Consider the following 25092-nt stretch of genomic DNA (forward strand, 5'->3'; position numbering starts at 1 on the left):
TGGTGGGGACCTCGGGAGTCGGCCGATATGGATCAACCACTTGGCACTTCTGGCTGAAGTTGGTTTCAAATGCTTCAGCCTTGTCTTTTGCACTCACGTGCTGACCTCCACGATCATTGAGGATGGGGATATTCTTGAAGCCTCCTCCTCCCGTTAGTTGTTTAATGGTCCACCACCATTCACGACTGGATGTGACAGGACTGCAGAGCTTTGATCTGATCCGTTGATTGTGGGATCGCTTAGCCCTGTCTATAGCATGCTGCTTCCACTTTTTAGCATGCATGTAGTCCTGTGTTGCAGCTTCCCCAGGTTGGCACCTCATTTTTAGGTAAGCCTGATACTGCTCCTGGAATGCTCTTCTACACTCCTTGTTGAACCAGGGTTGGTCTCGTGGCTTGGTGGTAATGGTAGCGTGAGGGATATGCCGGGCCATGAGGTTACAGATTGTGGTGGAATACAATTCTGCTGATGCTGATGGCCCACAGCGCCTCATGGATGCCTAGTTTTGAGCTGCTAGATCTCTTCTGAATCTATCCCATTTAACACGGTGGTAGTTTCACACAACACGATGGAGGGTATCCTCAGTGTGAAGACAGGACTTCGTCTCCACAATGACTGTGCGGTGGTCACTGCCACCAATACTGTCATGGACAGATGCATCTGCGACAGGTAGATTGGTGAGGACGAGGTCAAGTAGGTTTTTCCCCTGTCTTGGTTCTCTCACCACCTGTCGCAGGCCCAGACCGGCAGTTATGTCCTTCAGGACTCGGCCAGCCCGGTCAGTAGTGGTGCTACCAAACCACTCTTGGTGATGGACATTGAAGTCCCCCACCCAGAGTACATTCTGTGACCTGCTACTCTCAGTGCTTCTTCCAAGTGGTGTTCAACATGGAGGAGTACTGATTCATCAGCTGAGGGAGGACAGTAGGTGGTAATCAGCAGGAGGTTTCCTTGCCCATTCTTGACCTGAAGCCATGAGACTTCATGGGGTCTGGAGTCAATGTTGAGGACTCCCAGGGCCACTCCTTCCCGACTGTATACCACTGTGCCACCACCCCTGGTGGCTCTGTCCTGTTGGTGGGACAGGACATACACAGGGATGGTGATGGAGGAGTCTGGGGCATTGGCTGAAAGGTATGATTCTGTGAGTATGACTATGTCAGGCTGTTGCTTGATTTGTCTGTGGGACAGCTCTCCCAATTTTGGCACAAATTCCCAGATGTTGGTGAGGAGGACTTTGAAGGGTCGACTGGGCTGGGTGTGCCGTTGCCGTGTCCGTAGCCGGTGCCGAGGTCGATGCTGGGTGGTCCGTCCGGTTTCATTCTTATTATTTTGTTTCATAGCGGTTTGCTACAACTGAGTGACTTGCTAGGCCATTTCAGAGGGCAGTTAAGAGTCAACCACATTGCTGTGGGTCTGGAGTCACATATAGGCCAGATACTGACACGGCAGGTAATTTAGAGAGTAGCATGAAGGCGGGATCTGCACATGGTGAGACACTGGGCATGAGTGGCCTGCAGCCAGGGCGGGGGCAAGAATATCACAGGTGCCAGCTTGACATAGAGCGAGGTCGCACACTAATTCTGCTGCAGAGAACTCAAATGAGGACTTCGATGGGGCAGGCTACAGAAGAAGGCTGATGGGCATGCACAATGGGGTTGCGGTTACTGGCTTCACACTTGGATGAGTTCTTCATGGACAGCCTGGGCAGAAAGGGTCTGTCAAGGTTGCCTCCTCCCTTTCTTTTCCTACTCCTCCTCCTCCTCCTCCTCAGCTGCTCGACGTACAGCTGGTGGCAAGGGCTGTGCCCTCACGATGGCGAGATTGTGCAGCATGCAGCAGATCACCACGAATCTCGACACCCGCTCTGTCAAGTATTGCAGGGCTCCTCCAGAGTGGTCCAGACAATGGAAGCATTGTTTCAGCACACCAATGATCTGCTCTATCACATTTCTTGCGGTAGCATGGCTTTCATTGTATGCATGCTGCGCATGTGCGCGTGGATTGTGCACCCCAGTCATGGGCCATGTCGTCAGTGGATAGCCTTTGGTGCCCAGTAGCCACCCTTTGGTTTGCCGTGGTGTTTGAAATGCAGATGGCACAGCGGACTGCCGCAGAATGACTGCTGCCAGGATACCGGGCATTGACCTGCATGATAGGCTACCTAGGGCCACACACCAGCTGGATGTTGAGGGAGTGGAATCTGTAACATTTGCATATTGAATTATCATTGGCCCGCAGGCATCTGTAAGGAATACCTATTATATTCACATGTGATCACATGCTGAGTTGTCATTGGCCTGCAGGCATCTGTAAGGACTACTATTGTTTTGAAGACCCAGGCTAGGGGTCCTAATGCCAGGCTTTCCCCAATGGTGCTGCTATGAGTAAGATCACAGACCTAATGCTTAATAAAAGAGTTAAACTATAATACTCTGTTGTCCTACAATTTATTATTTTTATACAAAGTGTGCAAAACAAGACATGGTGTCAGAATAGGGATTGTAAATGGACATCGTTGGAGCTCCTTTGCCTCGAATGGATTGGGAATCTTTGAACTTACCAGGAGAATGGAGCAAGTTCAAGCAACACGTGGAGTTGATGTTCTCGGGTCTGCTGAAAAGCAAAGGGGAGGAAGAAAGATGCAGCTACCTACTCTTGTGGATCGGAGAAAAAGGGAGAGACATTTTTAACACGTCTCTCACCGCGGATGAAGCAAAGGCACTGAAAAGTTATTTTGACCATTTTGAATCATATGTGATGCCCAAGACAAATACGATATTCGCTAGGTACAAGTTTCAGGAGAAAGTACAAGGAGCTAGTGAGTCATTTGAACAGTTTGTGACTGAGTTAAAACTGCTGGTAAAAGACTGTGAATACGCAGATTAAGATGAGATGGTCAGAGACCGCATCGTGTTTGGAATACATTCAGCTAAAGTGAGAGAGAAACTTTTGAATGTTGGGTCTGGGCTAACGCTGGACAAAGCTATGGACATAGCTAGATCGCACGAGATAGCCCAAGCACAGTTGAAAACCATAACCGGTGCCACGAGCAGCTCGCGTGAACAGACAGTGCAGGCAGTTAATAGACACACACCAAAGAACACCACCCAGAGAGCGTGTTTCAGAACAGAAAGAACAGAGAGAGTTCTAAAAATGAGCGACACAGACATAAAACGCTTCAAAAACTGTGGATATTGTGGAAACAAGGTGCATGGGGAAAAGGAGCACTGCCCTGCCAAACGAAGGCAATGTGCTAAATGTGGTAAACGGAACCACTTTGCTAAAGTTTGCAGGACTGTTTTTGGAAGAGCAGTACACACAGTGAGTGACAGCCAAATACCAGATAGAGAGCCAAATGCAGAGGAACTGTTTATTGATTCTGTATCATAGAAAAAACAGATTTCAGAGACTGAGCAAGCCTTTGCAGATATTGAGACAGTGAAATCAACTATGCTCAAATCGAGAGAGCTATATGCAATTCTGTTTGGATGTAAGCGTTTCCACCAGTACGTCTATGGCCGACAAGTCATTGTGGAATCCGACCACAAGCCCCTCAAGTCAATCATGAGGAAACCACTAGCCACAGCCCCACCAAGGCTACAGAGAATGATCCTTCAGCTACAGAAGTACGACTTCACAATCATTCACCGTCCAGGCAAAAACATTCCTGTCGCAGACACGCTCTCCAGAAAGTCTCTTAGCTACCAGGACAGCAGCCTCAGTGAAGGCATGGATGCGCAGGTGCACATGGTGTACAACAGCTTACCTGTGAGTGACTCAAAACTGAAGGAGATCCGAGCAGCAACAGAGAAAGATGCACAACTCACACTGCTGAGCAAAGTCATACATGAAGGATGGCCTGAGGAAAGGAGGAAATGCCCTCAGAGCATATCTGAATTCTGGAACCAGAGATGAACTGTCACAAATCAACGGAATCGTCTTCAAAGGGGAGAAAATCATCATTCCTACCAGTCTCAGAGAAGAGATGTTGACAAAAATTCATGCTGGACATATGGGCATGGAAAAATGCAAACAAAGAGCACGTGACATTATGTTTTGGCCCGGAATGTGCAAACACATTGAGGACATTGTCAGAAAATGTTCCATTTGTCTAGAATGCTGCCCATCAAATGTCAAAGAGCCCATGATACCTCACCGTATCCCAGACAGGCCCTGGCAGGTCACGGCAACGGATCTGTTCACATGGAACAACGAGGACTACACAGTGGCTGTTGATTACTACAGCAGATTTTTTGAACTGGACAAGCTTCACTGCACCACATCTGCAGCTGTGATCCACAAGCTAAAGGCAGCTTTTGCCAGGCATGGCATGGTAGAGACTTTAGTCTCAGACAATGGCCCCCAATACAAATCAAAAGAGTTCAAGTCGTTTGCCAAGGCATGGGATTTCACACATGTCACATCAAGCCCACATTACCCTCAAAGTAATGGCCTTGCTGAAAAAACTGTCCAGATTGCAAAAACACTCATGGACAAAGCCAAAGCGGACAAAAGAGACCCCTACATCAGTCTCCTTGAGTACCGCAACACTCCGGTTGGCAACTTCAAGTCACCAGCACAGCTGTTGATGAGCCGCAGACTTCGCTCAATCCTTCCAAGCACCAACCAGCAGCTGCAGCCAGAGGTCGTCAGCTGCAAGCAAGTGCATGCAAAATGTGTACAAAGACAGCAACACCAAAAGAGATACTATGACAGGTCAGCTAGACAACTGCCGCTGCTGCACAATGGAGAATTCATCAGAATCCAGGAGCATGGCTACTAGAAGCCAGCAGTCATCATTCAGCCAGCTGACACTGAGTGATCGTATCACGTCCGCACCCCAGAAGGACAGGTGTACCGCTGCAATTGCAGGCACCTCCTGAACACCAAGGAACAACACCGTCATTCCGATGAGAGGATCAGTTCAACAGAGTGTGATGAACAGAGCAATACACAAAACACATCATACTTACCGGAACCTAAACCTGAACCTGAATTGTTGACCAATTCAGGAGCATGCTCAGTTTCATACCACACAAGGTCGGGACGAGAGGTCAAGCCCAGAGTTATCCTTGACTTGTGAACTGTCAAAGGGTGTAGGCGGATCGCTGCCCTAAAAAAAAACTGTACATCGTTATTGAAACGTTGCGATGTTTTCAGTGCTATTTAAATGCTGAGTTTACTTATATGTTTATGCTACCGCGAACATTTTGTAGAAGAAAGGTTTAAAAGTAATGCATAACATTTTCTTTTAAAAGAAAGGGGATGTAACATTTGCATATTGAATTATCATTGGCCCGCAGGCATCTGTAAGGAATACCTATTATATTCACATGTGATCACATGCTGAGTTATCATTGGCTTGCAGGCATCTGTAAGGACTACTATTGTTTTGAAGACCCAGGCTAGGGTTCCTAATGCCAGGCTTTCCCCAATGGTGCTGCTATGAGTAAGATCACAGACCTAATGCTTAATAAAAGAGTTAAACTATAATACTCCGTTGTCCTACATTTATTATTTTTATACAAAGTGTGCAAAACAAGACAGAATCCCTTTCGGTTCTGGTATAGGGCAGAGTTGACATGTAGCAGCCGCAAAGCGATGTGTGTGCAGTCAATGGCACCCTGCACCATGGGGAAGCCTGAAATCCTAGCACAGCCATGTGCTCGCTCCGCCTGCTGCTCTCTGGCCAGAGAGAATGAAATGTAGTCAGCTGTCTTGGAATAGAGCCTCAGTGACCTCCCTTACGCAACAGTGGCAAACTGCGAGATGTTGCAAATATTGCCAGCTCCAGCCTGGAAGGAGCCAGATGCATAAAAGTTCATCACCACGGTCACCTTCACAGCCACTGGCAATGCAGTCCTCGCCCTGCTCTGAGGTTGCAGTTGTGGCTGCAGCAGGTGGCAGATTTCAGTGAGGATGTCATTACTGAAGCGCAGACGTCTCACACATTGTTCCTCGCTGAGGTTGAGGTTGGAGAATTGCTCCCTGAACACCCTGGGTGGATATGGCCTCCTGCTCAGGGCACTTCTCCCCCTCCTCCTCCTCCCTCTTCTAGCAGCTTGGCCTCTGTTCGTTCTCCAAGTCAGCTGTATTCCAAGGGGAAGTCCTACTAGTGCACCCATGTCTCGCAGCAAGTGTTTTGTGCGGAAGCCTTGAGGGCAGGAAAAAGTCCCTCAGCAACTGCCACACCACTCCCTGTAGACTTTCGCAACTTGAAACAACTATAGAAAGCACCAAACGCTTGTAGAATTTTAACAACAGCCAGAGGAAATCAACCAACAACTAACCTGGAAGTAGGTGATGATCCCTTTAAATATTGCTGGTTGGGGGTGGGGTGAGGGGGTCCTTTCTGCTGCTGAAAGCTTGGTCAGCTGTGCGAGCTTAAGAGAGGGCATTAGCTGGAGCGTTGAGCTCCAAAATGGCACCATTGGCATCAAATCAGCGCTGCACGCTGATTGACATCATGGTCTGCCTGCTCAGCATATTTCTGGCGGATGTTCACTGCCCATGCGCTAATGCCCTCACCAATATGGCGGCTGGAATGATTCGCCCCACAAGTGTGCATGCTTACTCCACAGACGCCATTTTGGAGCTTTAAGGGCACTCGTAGCGCCCAAAAAACGTACGCTAACGATCCCAATTTCACGCCCATACACTCTCTGGTGCATCTGTCCTTAAACTTGGCTTTAAAATCAAATTGTGAATTGTTCATATTTTAGCACTACTGTGTGATTATCCCAAGTGTGTGTGGAGGATAAACAAATAAAGAAATCTAGATTGGTCCGGATTTTGCGGTAAAAATAGCAGTGAGGCTATCAGCGCTCAATGGAGAGTTGACTTCACTGCAGAATAAAATTGGGCGGGGTGTAAAACTAACATTGCACCTGATGCTGTCAGTTTCCCAATGGTTGGGTTAGGTTAAAAAATGCCCTCAAAGTTTCCGTAAACTGGGCACTGAAAATCGGAATTGGGGCCAGGAAGGGACACCAACCTGGTTTGGATTGGAGGCAGCCACAGATTCGCCCTTGTTAGCCTAGCTCTAGCAGATCAGTAACAATTCCGTGTAACTGCCTGATGCTTGGAATGAAGCCATACAGCGTGGTCACGGACAACCAACGCTACAGACCTCTGCTGCCTAAGCATAATTGCTGCTGCTGCTGAATAGGTTAATTCAAAGTCAACTACAATCTTAAGCTATCGTGTGGAACTTAGTGGACCAGTAGATTTACATTCCAGAAGGATATTTATTTCAGAGGCAGTTGTTACAATGTCTATCATCCATTAACTGGCCATCAAAGGGGATGGTGGTTGGGTTCCGGGGGAGTATCCTAAAGTGAAAAGTGCTTTGCGGGTTGTGGATTCAATTGGAACATTTACAAGATTTTAGTTAAAAGAATACATTTGTTTCTATCAATGATAATCCAAACAGAAACTCAAAATATAAAAGTGCCTTTCTCTGTCCAGCAAAAAAGACCAGTAGCTTTGCAGAAACTGCTGCTAAATTGTAAATAGCAGAGCAGAGATTCAGATAAGATTTTATGCCAACTCCCCATTCACCCCTGCCACTTCTGGCATATAATATATCTGCCCAAAAATGGGTCGGCACATTATAATTATAACTATTATGAAGAAGAGTAGGGGAGTTCTCCCTGGCGTCCTGGCCAATATTTATTCCTCACCCAACATTGCTAAAACAGATTAGTTGGTCATTATCACATTGCTGTTTGTGGGACCATGCTGTGCGCAATTTGGCTGTCGCGCTTCCTACAACACAACAGTGACTACACTTCAATAGTATCTCATTGGCTGTAAAGCACTTTGGGACATCCTGAGGTCATGAAAGGTGCTCTGTAAATGCAAGACTTTCTTTCTTGGATGTAAATAATGGGAATACATCATACTGAGCAGCACAGGATACCAGGAATGCTGGTGTGCCCCTGACATCCAGCAGTGTAAAAATTGGATTGCCAGAAAGGCTCTGTAATTGATCACAGGGTGATTGACTACGTAGGCTATTGCACTTTTTGAAAAGAAAACTTTTAGATGGCACCCAGCCTCGAGGCTGCCAGCCATACCATGTAGCCAAGGGCTGCTGAAGCCATTCTCCAGCCACACCTAGGTGGGCCTTCAAGCAGAGTACAGGGGCCATATAAAAATGATGCAATGTGGCCTGACTCCAGAAGAGTGGCCAGGGCCAGAGGTGTACCATTGTGATGGGCGGAACTCCCATCACAACCAACATAGAATCACAGGGGGACAAATTCTGAGACTGCTGAGACACCGTGAAAACCCCAGTCGACGGTGGTACACCCAGCCACGATGGCAGCAGTCAGAGCTTGCGCGGCATCAAGCTGAGGCTGCATGAGAGCATCCTTTGCAGACTGGAAATGATGGGCTCCATGGTGTGCGCAGAGCCTTGTGCAATGTTGGAGGCGGACTCCTCCACACTCCTTACCATTGCCGAGAGGCTCTCGGGCACCCTTGCCATTGCACCTATCATCTCCGTGTGCATGCCCGTCACCCTTCTTCTAAACGCCTCCCCGTCAAGGTCCTCATCTGAGTCCTGTCGAGCAGAACTCGCGCACGAACTCGCCCTCTGGGGAGCTGGCTCCTGAGCTACCCTTTCCCCCTGGCCTTGCTGCAGCCCGCTCATGCCCAGTGCTTCACCCTGTGCAGATCCCGCTACAGAAAATTCTTTGGTAGCTGACACCGATGGGACCAGGATGGTGCCGGTTGATTAAAAATTCCGGATGACGGAGAGGGTTATCTACCGAGGCTATTTTTAACAAACAAAAATAAAAAAATCAAGGAATGTGCGGTATACAGTAACTGGGTACTCACCTACACCGTGGGAGAGTCAGACCCCTGTTATTGAGGTGTTCGGACTTCCGACAGCGCCAAGAAGCCGAGTAGTGGCAGTTTGGAGAACTACCCCCACTGACTAACTCGGCCACCGCGGGAGACTCGGACTCGGACTCGGCAACATTTCCGGTTATTGAGGTGTTGTTTTCGGAGTATGAATTTTGCCGGTTAATATAGAATTCCAGATAGCCTCTAAAGAACGCGTAGTGCCAGTATCTGAGCTGATAGCTGTGGGTGAGACATGCAGTGTGTTCTTCCTCCTCCTCTTACATAAGAACATAAGAAATAGGAGCAAGAGTAGGCCATTTGGCCCCTCGAGCCTGCTCTGCCATTCAATAAGATCATGGCTGATTTTCTAACTCAACTTCAATTTCCTGCATGATCCCCATATCCCTTGATTCCCTTAATATCTAAAAATCTATCGATCTCTGTCTTGAATATATACTCAATGACTGAGCCTCCAGTCCCTGAGCCTGCAGCACTCTTCTCCTGCCTCGCTCTCTACGGTGCCCTCAGGGACAGGCTGCTCAGATGCTTGCTCATCATCTGAAAGCACAAGAGTCGGGTTCAGGCGAGGGGAAAGGGGCAGGAAGGGAGAAAGACATGCATACAGCATGATTAGCTGGAAAGTGCGAAACGCTTGTGGGGTGAGGGGAAAGTGGGATGTGAGACGAAGGAGTAGGGATGAACATAATGTTGTTGTCCCCAAGGGGGTCAGCATCGCCGGTGGCCACGGCGCCCACCACCTGGCGCCCAATAATCTGCAGCACTCTATTTTCCAGCACAGACTGTGGTTGGGTGTCGGCTTGTCCCCCGCCTCCTGCTCCCTGCTGTTGTGAGCCACTTTGGCCTGCAAAAGAAAGGAAAATGTGAGAGTGAGTGTGGAGCAATGTGTTTGGGTGATGTGCCTGCCATAGTTGAATAGCTGCCATTGTGTGCAAAGTGTGAGATGTGGGTGTGTGTGTTGGTAGGTAGAGATTGTTGGTGGGTGAGTGCTGGGGGTGTGGTGCTTTGGGCAGTGTGTGCAGACTATGGTTCAGATGGTGGTATGTAGCATTTGTTGAAGCATTCACTCACCCTGACCACCCGAGTGAGGTTGTTAAGTTTCTTTCTGCACTGTGTGGGGGTCCTGGGGACCACAGTGCTGCGCTACCTCCTTCCACATGGTGAGGAAGACTTCTGACGAGGGCTTCCTGCCACTTGCCGGGTAGAGCACCGCCCTCCGTCTCTCCACAGCGAACACCAACGCCTCCAATGCTTGATCGCAGAATCTGCGGGCTCTCTCCCTGGGGTGTGGATCTGCCATGAGCACAGCTGCTTCAGTCATCCGGCTCCTTCTCCTTGACCTGCTGCTGCTTGCTGAGGCAGCTGCACAGCCAGCAATGCTGAGAATGAGGTTCTGCAGCATCAATGAACTCCCCCTTTAAGAACTTGAAAAAGCCTGTGGCAATCATGAGTTGCAATTAGACTGCACCTGATATTGGTCCACCCTTGAGTGTAACGCCTATGAGGTTGAGCTTAAAGACTTGAATTAGCACTCCAATCATTTCTTTGAGCAGTGAGCATGAATATTGCGTGCAGTCTAAAGCATTAGCGCCTGGCGCTAATTCTCCAACGTTTCTAATTACACCGCCCATTCCTGGGCTATAATGACTTTCTAGCCCATAGAGTGTTGCAGCATAATAATAATAATAATCAACTTTATTGTCATTGTTAGTGCACAAGTGCAGTACAATGAAATGTAGGCTTGCGGCTCCCGAGAGTGTACATTTAGATTAAGACATTTAAACATTCAACATTCATTTGGCTTGTAATACATTAACATAAACATAATAAAGTGCATTGGCAGATGTGCAGGCTTTAGAGTTTATTTGTGGAGTTCAGCAGGATGACAGCCCTGGGAAAGAAGCTGTTCCTAAATCTGGTCGTTCGGGTGCGAATGCATCTGTAGCGTCTCCCAGATGGCAGGGGGGCGAACAGACTGTGGCTGGGGTGGGTAGGGTCTTTGATGATGGTCAGTGACCTCCGTAAACAGCGTTTCTGGTAGATGTTCTCTATGGTCGGTAGCTGGGTGCTGGTAATGCATTGGGCAGTTTTGACTACCCGCTGCAGGGCTTTCCAGTCATAGGAGCTACAGCTGCCATACCACACTGTGATACAATTCATCAGGATGCTCTCTATTGTGCAGCGGTAAAAGTTAGAGAGGATCAGGGGTGACAGATTACATCCCTTCAGCCTCCTTAGGAAATATAGGCGCTGCTGGGCCTTCTTCACCAAAGAGGAGGTATTGAGGGACCAGGAGCGGTCTTCCGTGATGTGGACTCCGAGGAATGAGCATGAATCTTGCGTGCAGTCTAAAGCATTAGCGCCTGGCGCTAATTCTCCAACGTTTCTAATTATACCGCCCATTCCTGGGCTATAATGAATTTCTAGCCCATAGAGTGTTGCAGCATAGAAGGCCATTCAGCCCATCATGCCTGTGCTAGCTCTTTGAAAGAGCTATCCAATTAGTCCCATTCCCCTCTTCTTTCCCCATAGCCTGGTAATTTTCTCGACTTCACTTATTTATCCATTTCCCTTTTGAAAGTTACTATTGAATCAGCTTCTACCCCTTTCAGGCAGTGCGTGCATTCCAGATCATAATAACTCACTGCGTAAAAAAGAATGTCTCCTCTACTGCCAATCACCTTAAATCTGTGTCCTCTGGTTACTGAACCTTCTGCCGGTGGCAACAGTTTCTCCTTATTTACTCTATCACAATCCTTCGTGATTTTGAATACCTATGTTAAATAATAAAGATGTATCGGAATTATGCAAAACAGGAAAATCCTGGGGGAGAAAATTTGGTACTTTTGACGCCCCGAAAAAGTTAGCACCCCTGCGCCATAAATTCAGTGGTAGCACCCCAAGCAGGAGGTGCGGCACTACTGGAAGCTGCTCCCCCGCCTTCCTGGGGCGCTACCACCGACTATCGCGGCGTTACGTGCAATAGCACCACGCCCATCGGCACATCGTGCCGCGGTATTGCAGGTCTCCCTCCCCTGATTAAAAGGAAGGGGTCTAACGCTGCGCACACCGGGGCCCTGCTGGATCACCGGGGAGTGGGGTGCTGGGAAAGCAGCCCAGCACTCAAGAGGCGCAAAGAAACCCAATTTTTCCCCCCTGGTCTTCATTGAATACATTATCAGCTGGACACCTTATGTGTTGAGCATCAAAAGAATTTGAAGCTAATCCCAGCAGTGTGAAATGGGCATCTCAGCACGGATGGATATTTAAGAACCATAATTGCTGGTTGTATGTCTAAATAAAGAATAGTAAATGAGATACTGTTTCTATTTTGGTTTTGTTTAATAAAATGCCGTACACTTGTGCTTGAAAGGATTTTGCAGTCAATTTTATTTTAAAAGGTCAAAAACTCATGGGGGGCAATTTTTGTTTTGCTACCACCCCATTTGTGCTTCAAAAACAAGACAATTTTAACCCAAATTAACACAACTGGTTGAAGCTCTAACTTACCACCGTGTTGCCAGCTGTCCTGATTTTCAGCTGGTTCTCTAGCCAGGCAACCGGAGCTCCTGTCTGAAACAGGCAGGAGCCTCATAGGAAACTAGGGAATTATAGACCAGTTAGCCTAACTCCTGTTGTCGGGAAATTGCTAGAGTCTATAATTAAAGGGTAGGGTGACTGAACACTCGAAAATTTTCAGTTGATCAAACAGTGCCAGTGTGGATTTATGAAAGGTAGGTCATACCTGACAAACCTGATTGAATTTTTTGAGGAGGTGACGAAAGTAGTGGACAGGGGAATGTCTATAGATGTTATTTATATGGACTTCCAGAAGGCATTTGATAAATTCCCACATAAGAGACTATTAACTGAGGTAAAAGCCCACGGAATTGAGGGCAAATTATTGACCTGGTTAGGAAATTGGCTGAGCAGCAGGGGACAGGCCGTAAGGATAATGGGTAGGTACTCAAATTGGCAGGAGGTGACTAGTGGTGTCCTGCAGGGATCTGTGTTGGGGCCTCAACTATTCACAATATTTATTAACGATTTAGATAATGGAGTCATATATCCAAAGTCATATATCCAAATTTGCCGATGACACAAAGATAGGTGGTATTGTAGGCAGTGTAGATGGAAACATAAAATTACAAAGGGTATCGACAGATTAAGTGAATAAGCAAAACTGTGGCAAATGGATTTCAATGTCGGTAAATGTGAGGTCATCCACTTTGGACCTAAAAAGGATAGAACAGGGTACTTTCTAAATCATGAAAAGCTAAAAACAGTGGAGGTCCAAAAAGACTTGGGTCCAGGTACATAGATCATTAAAATTTCATGAACAAGTACAGAAAATAATCAAAAAGGCTAATGGGATGCTGGCCTTTATATCTAGAGGACTAGAATACAAGGGGTTAGAAGTTATGCTGCAACTGTATAAAAAAAACCCCTGGTTAGGCCACACCTGGAGCACTGTGAGCAGTTCTGGGCACCACACCTTAGGAAGGATATATTGGCCTTGGAGGGAGTGCAGCGTAGGTTTACCAGAATGATACCCAGGCTTCAAGGGTTAAATTACAAAGAGAGATTACACAAATTAGGGTTATATTCCCTAGAATTTAGAAGGTTAAGGGAAGATCTAATCGAAGATTTCAAGATATTAAGGGGAACAGATAGGGTAGATAGAGAGAAACTATTTCCGCTGGTTGGGGATTCTAGGACTGGGTGGGGGGATAGCCTAAAAGTTAGAGCCAGACCTTTCAGGAGTGAAATTAGGAAACACTTCTATACACAAAGGATGGTAGAGGTTTGGAACTCTCTTCTGCAAATGGCAATTGATGCTAGATCAATTGTTAATTTTAAATCAGAGATTGATAGCTTTCTGTTAACCAAAGGTATTAAGGGATAGGGACCAAAGGTGGGTATATGGAGTTAGGTCGCAGATCAGGCATGATCTCATTGAATGGCGGCGCAGGCTTGAGGGGCTGAATGGCCTACTCATGTTCCTGTGTTCCTGGAGGAGAGCCTCATACATGCAAGTCGAAGTCACCCCTCCATCCCGATTATTGTGCAACACCAAAATCGCACCAACCCCCACCCACTACCCGACACCCCATGATAATACACAGGAATTGTCTTCTAAACTGGGCTCATTAAGACAGTCAGGCAGGTTAAGGTTGCACCATTTAAGAGACTTATATAAAATGTTTGTTAGATATGGGAACTGACTTTACATTTGTGAGACAATTGTAAGGAGCTGAGGTAAACAGACCTACATTGTAACTGATCTAGCAATGCTTAATACTGCCATAAATGTAAAATTCAAGTAAAAAGTTGCTCCATTTAGAAACCTCACCAGTAGAAAATATTTTCACTCAGATTGTTAGCAATTGAGTTCCATAGACAGTTGGCACGTATCCAAATTATGCACTTCAAAGTGCATGTGCTGGTGTTATCCATCACAGCCATGCACTCCTGGAGATTTACTTGTCAATGTTTGCACTCCGCACAGTACGTTGACTGACTAACCATATAATTGGAAGTTGTAGTGTTCTTCATCTCCATAAAGCACTGCTACTTTTGGAAGTTGAACTATTTTAATAATCTGGTCTGCATTGTAGAGGATTTCTCAACTCTGTCACATAATAATTCTTCATGTCCATCCCAAACAATAACACCAATATTCCACATGTCAGTGCTGTGAACAGGGCAAGCAACAGCTTCAGATAGTAATGTTTGCATACAAAATATCCCAACAGGCTTGACAGAGCAGAAATGGGTACCAATCAGCAAGGGAAGAGTTAAGATAGATGTCTGAAACCAAGGTCAAAAAGATAGTTTTTCAGGGGGCTTTTTAGGTGGAGAGGCTTAAAGTGGTTTCAGAGCGCTGAGCCAACATGGCTGAAGGCTCTACCACAGGAGGCCAGAGTTGGAGGACCAAAGAGCACAAGCTGGGACGTGGGAATGGAGAAGATTGAAGCGGTAGGGTGGGGTGAGGCGTTGGATGGACTTGTGAATGAGGCTGAAAGATTTTGAATTCAGTGAGGGAACCGATGGAAGTCAGCAAGGATATAGTGATGGGTGAATGGGACTTGAGGAAGGGCAGGATGCAGAGGCCGAGTTTTGAAAGAGTTGGAGTTTGTGTAGTGTGGAACTCAGGAGAGCTTTGGAGAAGCCAAGTCTGGGAGTAATGAAACCTTAAAATACTATTAATCCAACAATATTCTTATTTAACATTCAATTACAGTACATGCATTTTTTGTAAAAATAGTTTCTATTTATTCAAAAATACTACATAAAATGGAATGAAGACTACTTTACTGATATAAGTAGATCAGTGAAAAACTATTTGGTTTGATTCGAATCAGAGAAATTATTTCTCCCATGGAAATGTAGCTGTTAATTTCTTTTCCAATCAATCCATTTGGAATAATTAACTACAATAATGCAAAGCAAAGAGATTTGTTACACTGAATCATGCTCTCTTAGTTTGTTGGGAGTAATAAATTCAGCTTCAATTATGTCTTAGAGCACTGTTGGAATATGCCATTTCAAAATTCAGAAATTCCAGTATAACTGAAGTTAATTTGATCTTTCCCCATCTCCTAAGTAACTGGCTCAACTGATGCCTTCAGTTCACTGGCAAAACACTTAGTGTCATGTTAAACCAACATTGGAATACATGAATGACATTCATGTGTTCATGAATTAATGAATCTCATACTGAGTAGATTTAACACCTGAATTGCTATTTACTGCATTGCATCAAGTTAGTGTAAAAATTACCAACGTTCTGAAGATAGTTGCCATGTTGTTAAAAATGAAGACGTTCCCCGATAAGAAAACAACCACTTAATGGAAACTTAGGCAGTTGAATAATGTGCGACAGAATTGCGGTATTTCCTCTCAAAGAGGCAGGAAAAAAATCATAGGATTGGAACCCCCGACTGTCTTGTGAGCTGGGAAGACATTGTACAGATACCAAATGACTTCATCAAACCTTCACATCGTCTTTTAAATTTATAAAAATATAGCAAACTATTCATAAATTAGGAACTTCACACATGTGGTTAGCCAGTCATTGAGAGCTCAAAAAATAGTTGGTAATGTAATACTGTATCAAAATATATGTGTTAAATGTTTTAAAAATGCATGAACTTTCTGTCTACACAACTTGACATCCTGTTGTCATGCTTTTGTCACAGTTTTTGTGTCAATTTTTCCTGTTAAAATTTCCTATCTCCACATTCATAATGAGTTACATAGAAACATAGAAGATAGGAGCAGGAGTAGGCCATTCGGCCCCTCGAGCCTGCTCTGCCATTCAATGAGATCATGGCTGATCATCCAAATTCAGTACCCTGTTCCTGCCTTCTCTCCATATCCCTTGATCCCTTTAGCCTTAAGAAATATATCCAACTCCTTCTTAAATACATTTAATGAATTGGCCTCTACTGCCTTCTTTGGTAGAGAATTCCACAGGTTCCCCACTCTCTGCGTGAAAAAATTCCTCCTCATCTCTGTCCTAAATGGCTTACCCCTTATCCTTAGACTGTGACCCCTGGTTCTGGACTCCCCGACCATCGGGAACATCCTTCCAGCATCTAGTCTGTCTAGTCCTGTTAGAATTTTATAAGTTTCAATGAGATCCCCTCTCATTCTTCTAAACTCCAGCGAGTACAAGCCCAATCGACCCAATCTCTCCTCATATGTCATTCCTGCCATCCCAGGTATCAGCCTGGTGAATCTTCGCTGAACTCCGTCCATGGCAAGAACATCCTTCCTCAGATAAGGCGACCAAAACTGCACACAATACTCAAGATGTGGTCTCACCAAGGCCCTGTACAACTGCAGCAAGACATCCTTGTTCCTGTACTCAAACCCTCTCGCTACGAAGGCCAACATACCATTTGCCTTCTTAACCGCCTGCTGCACCTGCATGCTTATCTTCAGCGACTGGTGCACAAGGACGCCCAGGTCTCGTTGCACTTCGCCTTCTCCCAATCTATTGCCATTCAGATAATAATCTGCCTTCCTGTTTTTGACACCAAAGTGGATAACCTCACATTTATCCATGTTATATTGCATCTGCCATGCTTCTGCCCAATCACCCAACCTGTCCAAATCATATTGGAGTTTCTCGGCATCCTCCTCACAGCACACACGCCCACCCAGCTTTGTGTCATCTGCAAACTTGGAGATATTACATCTAGTTCCCTCGTCTAGATCATTAATATATATTGTGAATAGCTGGGGTCCAAGGACCGATCCCTGCGGTACCCCACTAGTCACTGCCTGCCACTCGGAAAAAGAGCCGTTTATTCCAACTCTTTGCTTTCTGTCTGCCAACCAGTTCTCTATCCAAGTCAATACCTTGCCCCCAATCCTATGTGCCTTAACTTTACATGCTAATCTCTTATGCGGGACCTTATCGAAAGCCTTTTGAAAGTCCAAATACACCACATCCACTGGTTCTCCCTTATCTATTTTACCAGTTACATCCTCAAAAAATTCCAGTAGATTAGTCAAGTACGATTTACCTTTTGTAAATCCATGTTGACTTTGTCCGATCCGGTCACTTTTTTCCAAGTGCTCTGCTTTTACATCCTTTATAATGGACTCTAACATTTTCCCCACTACCGATGTCAGGCTTACCGGTCTGTAATTCCCCGTTTTCTCTCTACCACCTTTTTTGAACAGTGGGGTAACATTAGCTACCCACCAATCAATGGGTACTGTTCCAGAGTCTATCGACTTTTGGAAGATGACCAGCAATGCATCTACTATTTCTAGGGCCACTTCCTTCAGTACCCTAGGATGTAGATTATCAGGCCCTGGGGATTTATCGGCCTTCAATCTCATCAATTTCCCTAACACCATTTCCCTACAAATACTGATTTCTATCAGTTCCTCCCTTTCATTAGATCCTATGTTCCCCAACATCTTTGGGAGGTTATTTGTGTCCTCCTTTGTGAAGACAGAACCAAAGTATGTATTTAATTGGTCAGCCATTTATTTGTTCCCCATTATAAATTCCCCTGATTCTGACTGCAAGGGACCTACGCTTGACTTCATCAATCTTTTTCTCTTCACATATCTATAAAAGCTTTTACAGTCAGTTTTTATGTTCCCTGCAAGCTTACTCTCATACTCTATTTTCCCCCTCTTAATTAATCCCTTTGTCCTCCTTTGTTGAATCCTAAACTGCTCCCAATCCTCAGGTTTACTGCTTGTTCTGGCCAATTTATATGTCCTCTCCTTGGATCTTATGCTATCCCTAATTTCCCTTGTTAGCCATGGTTGAGTCACCTTTTTTGTTTGATTTTTATGCCTAACTGGGATGAACAAATTCTGTAGTTCATCCATATGATCTTTGAATGTTTGCCATTGCCTATCCACCGTCAACCCTTTGAGTGACATTCCCCAATCAATCCTACCCAACTCGCGCCTCATACCATCGTAGTCTCCTTTATTTAAATTCAGGACCCTAGTCTCTGAGTCAACTACTTCACGCTCCATCTTAATAAAGAATTCGATCATATTATGATCGCTCCGACCCAAGGGGCCTCTCACAATACGATTGCTAATTAATCCTTTCTCATTACATAATACCCAGTCTAAGATGGCCTGATCTCTAGTTGGTTCCTCGACATATTGGTCCAGGAAACCATCCCGTATACACTCCAGGAATTCCTCCTCCACAGTATTGTTAATAATTTGGTTAGCCCAATCGATATGTAGATTAAAGTCACCCATGATGACTGCTGTGCCCTTATTGCACGCTTCTCTAATTTCCCATTTAATGCCATCCCCGACCTCCGCATTACTGTTTGGAGGTCTATATACCACTCCCACTAACGTTTTCTGCCCCTTGGTATTTCTCAGTTCTACCCATACAGATTCCACATCATCAGAGCTAATATCCTTCCTTACAATTGTGTTAATCCCCTATTTAACCAGCAATGCTACCCCACCTCCTTTTCCTTTTTGCCTATCTTTCCTGAATATTGAATACCCCTGGATGTTGAGTTCCCAGCCTTAGCCACCCTGGAGCCATGTTTCCGTAATCCCAATCATATCATATTCGTTTACCTCTATTTGCGCAGCTAATTCATCCACCTTATTACGAATGCTCCTCTCATTGAGACACGGAGCCTTCAGGCTTGTTTTTTTAATGCTCTTAGATCTTTTAGAATTATTATTTACTGTGGCCATGTTTGATTTAAACCCTTGATTTCTCTGCCTGCCACTTTTGTTTTTCTCCTTCCTGTCTTTTGCTTTTATCCTTGTTTCCCTTTCCTCTGTCTCCCCGCTCAGGTTCCCAACCCCCTGCCATTTTAGTTTAAACCCTCCCCCAGAGCACCATCAAACACTTCCCCTAGGACATCGGTCCCAGCCCTGCCCAGGTGCAAACTGTCCGTTTTGTACACGTCCCACCTCCCCCAGAACCAGTTCCAATGTCCCAGGAATTTGAATCCCTCCCCCTTGCACCATTCCTCTAGCCACGTATTCATCTGAAATATCCTTCTATTTCTACTCTGACTAGCATGTGCCACTGGTAGCAATCCTGAGATTATTATCTTTGAGGTCCTATTTTTTAATTTACCTCCTAACTCCCTATATTCAGGGTGTGGAGATGCCGGAGTTGGACTGGGGTGGACAAATGTAAGAAGTCACACAACACCAGGCTTTAGTCCAACAGTTTTATTTGAAATCACAAGCTTTTGGAGCGCTGCTCCTTCGTCAGGTGAAGTGGAGAGATGCATAAAGACACAGCTTATATAGTCAGAGAATAATGCCAGATGACTATATAAGCTGTGTCTTTATGCATCTCTCCACTTCACCTGACGAAGGAGCAGCGCTCCGAAAGCTTGTGATTTCAAATAAAACTGTTGGACTATAACCTGGTGTTGTGTGACTCCCTATATTCAGCTTTTAGGACCTCATCCCGGTTTTTACCTATATCGTTGGTACCTATATGCACCATGACAACTGGCTGTTCACCCTTCCCTTCTAAAATGTTCTGCAGCCGCTCTGAGACATCCTTGACCCTTGCACCAGGGAGGCAACACTCCATCTTGGAGTCTCGTTTGCGGCCGCAGAAACGCCTCTCTATTCCCCTTACAATAGAATCCCCTATTACTATAGCTCTACCCCTCTTTTTCCTCCCGTCCTGTGCAGCAGAACCACCCCTGGTGCCAGGAAGTTGGCTGCTGCTGCCTTCCCCTGTTAAGTCATCCCCCCACCAGTATCCAAAGTGGTATATCTGTTTGAGAGGGGGATGGCCACAGGGGACCCCTGCACTACCTGCCTGCGCCTACTACTCTGCTTGTTGGTCACCCGTTCCCTTTCTGCCTGTGCAACCTTTACCTGTGGTGTGACCAACTGATTAAACATGCTATTCACGACGTCCTCAGCATCGCGGATGGTCCAGTATGTATCCAATCGCAGCTCCAGCGCCGCAATGTGACTGTCAGTAGCTGCAGCTGGACACACTTCCTGCACACATGGTCATCAGGGTCACAGGAAGTGTCCCTGAGTTCCCACATAGCGCAGGAAGAGCATACCACGGGGCCGGGCTGTCCTGCCATGACTTACCCTTTAATTAATTCAAATTAAATTAAATCAAATCAATCCCACCAATTACACTACAGTTAAATGATATACTCAAGGGCCCTTGTTTAACAGCAGTCCCCGCTACACAACAGAGAGCCTAGAAACTATAAACCACAAAATTTAAGTTTGGAAAAAACGAGAAAGAGAGAAATACTCACCAACCAATCACTTACCTGCTTTCTGGTGACATCACACTTCGATTACTTTTTACTTCTCTCTCCCGCTCTCGGAGCTCTGAGATTGGTGGGGCCTACCTGCGCCTCGGGCTCGCCTTTTATCACTGCCGCTCCTCCCAGGTCTGCACTGCCGCCGCTGCTACTGCTGCTGTGGGGCCTACCTGCGCCTCGGGCTCGCCTTTTATCACCGCCGCTCCTCCCAGGTCCGCACTGCCGCCGCCGCTGCTGCTGCTGTGGGGCCTACCTGCACCTTGGGCTCGCCTTTTATCACCGCTGCTCCTCCCAGGTCCGCACTGCCACCACCGCTGCTGCTGCTGTGGGGCCTACCTGCGCCTCGGGCTCGCCTTTTATTGCCACCGCCGCCTCGCTGCTCCTCCCAGGTTTGCACTGCCGCCACCGCTGCTGCTGCTGTGGGGCCTACCTGTGCCTCGGGCTTGCCTTTTATCGCCACTGCCGTCTCGCCGCTCCTCCCAGGTTTGCACTGCCGCCACCGCTGCTGCTGCTGTGGGGCCTACCTGCGCCTCGGGCTTGCCTTTTATTGCCACTGCCGTCTCGCCGCTCCTCCCAGGTTTGCACTGCCGCCACCGCTGCTGCTGCTGTGGGGCCTACCTGTGCCTCGGGCTTGCCTTTTATCGCCGCCGCCGCCTCGCTGCTCCTCCCAGGTCCGCACTGCCACCGCTGCTGCTGCTGCTGCTGTGGGGCCTACCTGCGCCTCGGGCTCTCCTTTTATCACCACCACCGCCTCACCGCTCCTCCCAGGTCCGCACTGCCGCCGCCATCGCTGCTGCTGCTGTGGGGCCTACCTGCGCCCCGGGCTCTCCTTTTATCGGTGCCGCCGCCTCGCCGCTCCTCCCAGCTCCGCACTGCCACCGCCGCTGCTGCTGCTGTGGGGCCTACCTGCGCCTCGGGCTCACCTTTTATCACCGCCGCTCCTCCCAGGTCCGCACTGCCGCCACCGCCGCTACGGCTGCTGTGGGGCCTACCTGCACCTCAGGCTCTCCTTTTATCGCTACCGCCGCCTCGCTGCTCCTCCCAGGGCCGCACTGCCACCGCCGCTGCTGCTGCTGTGGGGCCTACCTGCGCCTCGGGCTCGCCTTTTATCGCCACCGCCGCCTCACCGCTCCTCCCAGCTCCGCACTGCCGCCGCATATGTAAGCTCATCACTCTGAACGTGCAATCTGACCAACAGGTTTCCACTGTCACTTAAAATGCATTCTGAAAACGTTTTCATCTGTTATGTATTGTGTGTTCTATTGTGTGTTCTCCTCCCACCTGTGGTGGCGCTGTCACAGGAGATAAATGGTTGGGTGTTCTCTGTTAAGTTTAGCTCTCTCTGTTCGGAACTTTCCAGAACTTCCTTTCCTTCCAATAAAGCACTTCGGCCTAGAAATTGGGTTTTGGCTTAGCCAGGGCTTTAGCGCCGGAAGTTAGTGCCGGCGCTAAGTCCCCCTGCGCGCACCAAAAATTCAGTAGCGCCGCGCCCAAACGGCTGCCGGCGCTACTGAAGGGTCTTAGCGCCTGGAAAAGGGCGCTAACTGCCGTTTAGCGCCGCAATTCCGGCGCTGCGGCACCCGATGCGGTGCGGCAGGCTGGGGAAGTGCAGGCCTCCTCCTTCCGTTAAGGAGGAGCTGCCTGCACCCGGCCGCGGCCCGCGCAAATCTGTTTAAAAATGAGCCCGGCACCTCGGACAAGTGCCGGGCTTGCATCTGTTCCGGGGGGGGGGGGGAGAAGTCCGGGGAGGGAGCTGTGGGCAGGCGGCCGGCGGGAAAGCGGCCGGCCGCCGCGGGGCCTTTAATGCGCCGGCGCAAACACATGTTGGACTCTGTTGCCAGAGTCTTAGTTGCGGCTGCCACGGGCGAGGCGGCCGCAACTGAATTTCGGCGCTGGGGCCCGTCGGCATGGCAACCGGGACGCTGCACACACCGATGACGTCATTGGTGCCGGCGCTGCGCTACCGGTGCAACGCCGCTTTAGGGCCTCAGGGAATTTTTCAACTGGCCATAACTCTGGCGCTAGTCCCTCTAGCGCCTCAGAAGCGGCGCTAAGGCTAGTGAATTTCTAGGCCTTCATGTTTGAATCTCTGAGTTCTGAGTCCTAAATTGTGTCTAGGTAGAAAGGTACCAACACAACAAGTGGCAACGAGGAGCGGACGAATCTGCGTACGTTACGGGTGCAGTGAGTAAACAGAAAATTTAATTTGAAACGTGAGATGGCTACTATATTAGGAAACATCGGTGATTTTGATGAAGATGTGGAGCAATGGAGCGCTTATACAGAACGTTTTGACTATTTTGTATTGGCGAATGCGGTGGCAAACGAAAAGGTCGTGCCTACCTTTTTGAGTGTAATCGGGCCGAAGACATTCAATTTACTTTGCAGCCTCATGCAACCAGATAAGCCAGGAACTAAAACATATAAGCAACTAGTGGAAATTCTTGGAGCATATTTTTCACCAAAACCTCTGATTATTGCTGAGAGATTTAGATTTCATAAACGGAATCAAGGGGAGGGGGAATCAGTGACGATGTTTATTGCTGCTTTAAAAAGGTTGTCGGAACACTGCCAGTTCAAGGAGGTGCTGAATGACACCATTAGAGACAGACTTGTGTGTGGTCTGCAAAATGCAGCCACACAGATGCGCCTTCTTACTAAGGACAACCTTACTCTTGAAAAGGCCATTGAAGTTAGTGTCTCCATGGAGATGGCGGAAAAGGAGGCTCACCAGTTGAGTTCAACAGGGAGAGTTCACAAGGTGTCGTCTGAGCCTAAAGGTGTGCGGAACGGCACATGTTACCGTTGTGGGAAAATGGGCCATTACGCTAATGACTGCTGGTGTACGGAGCTGGAATGCCAAAATTGTGGCAAAAAGGGTCACATTGAACGTGCCTGTCGAGGTAAAAAAAGAACAGACAGAGCTGGGAAGCATGGAAGCAAAATGTCTGTATTTGGACAAGAGAGGAAAAAGAGTGTTCATTCAGTGCAGTATGATGGAACAAGCAAAACAGAGGGGAGCGACACCTCTGAGGAGGAAGAGGTGCACATACTGACGGTTGCAGGTGATTTAAATGGCTACTGGGTGTCACCACTGGTGGAGGGACAATCAGTGCGGATGGAGGTGGACACAGGCGCGGCTGTGTCCCTTGTTTCAGACACTGTCTACAACAAAATGCTAAAGCATCTTACCCTTCAGCCAACAAACATTGTGCTAAAGACGTATACCGGCGAACCTGTGGCCATGAGAGGCGTCATTGAGGTGACAGTTAAATTGAACGGACAGACTGCAAAACTGCCACTATATGTGGTAAAGGGAAATTACCCATCGCTACTGGGACGTGCGTGGCTAGAGAAAATCACGCTGGACTGGCCTGCAGTCCGCATGATGTCAAAAGGGGAGTCAGGTCTGACTGCAGTGTTAAACAAACATGCAGAACTCTTCAATGGGGAACTTGGGAGCATGAAAAAGATCAGCGTGAGACTGGACATTAAACCTGACAGCAAGCCGAAGTTTCACAAAGCCCGACCTGTACCCTATGCAATTAGGCCAAAAGTTGAGGCTAACTTGGAGGCCTTAGTCGAGAATGGAGTCCTGGAGCCTGTGAGCGTGAGCAAATGGGCCACACCCATTGTTCCTGTCCTGAAAAAGGATGGATCTGTTCGAATCTGCGGGGATTTTAAAGTGACTATTAACCCAGTGCTGTCTGCGGAACAGTACCCTCTTCCCCTCATTGATGATCTTTTTACGGGCCTGGCCGGAGGGCAAAAGTTCAGCAAAATAGACTTATGCCAGGCTTATCTACAAATGCATGTCGATGACAAATCAAAGGAGCTGCTGACAATTGTGACACACAAGGGGCTATACAGGTACTGCCGCCTTCCATTTGGAATTACGTCGGCCCCTGCTCTATTCCAAAGGGCAATGGATCAGATTTTGAGTGGACTGCCAGGAGTCCAGTGCTACCTGGACGACATCCTCGTCACTGGGACGAATGAGGAGGATCATGTTCTGAACTTGGATGCGACACTACAACGACTGAAAGAGTATGGACTCAGAGTTCGTAAAGACAAATGTGAATTCTTTCAGTCTTCAGTTGAGTACCTGGGGCATGTGATTGACGCTACTGGCCTGCATAAGGCGCCGTCAAAGGTCAAGGCGATCGTGGAGGCCCCAGCACCCCAGAATGTGAGCCAGTTACGTTCATTTCTGGGGCTACTTAACTACTATGGGAAGTTTATTCCAGACTTAGCAACATTGCAGAAGCCGTTACATCAGTTGCTATGTCAAGGCAAAACATGGAAATGGACTGAACTGTGCAACGAAGCTTTCGCCCAAGCAAAGAAAGCATTGCTGAAATCGGAGGTCCTGACACACTTCGACCCAAAGCTACCCGTGCAGCTAGCATGTGATGCATCACCATATGGTGCGGGAGCA

Source organism: Somniosus microcephalus, chromosome 9, assembly GCF_052327205.1.
Source record: "Somniosus microcephalus isolate GS21.2 chromosome 9, FLI_Smic_1.0, whole genome shotgun sequence".
Classification (NCBI taxonomy): domain Eukaryota; kingdom Metazoa; phylum Chordata; class Chondrichthyes; order Squaliformes; family Somniosidae; genus Somniosus; species Somniosus microcephalus.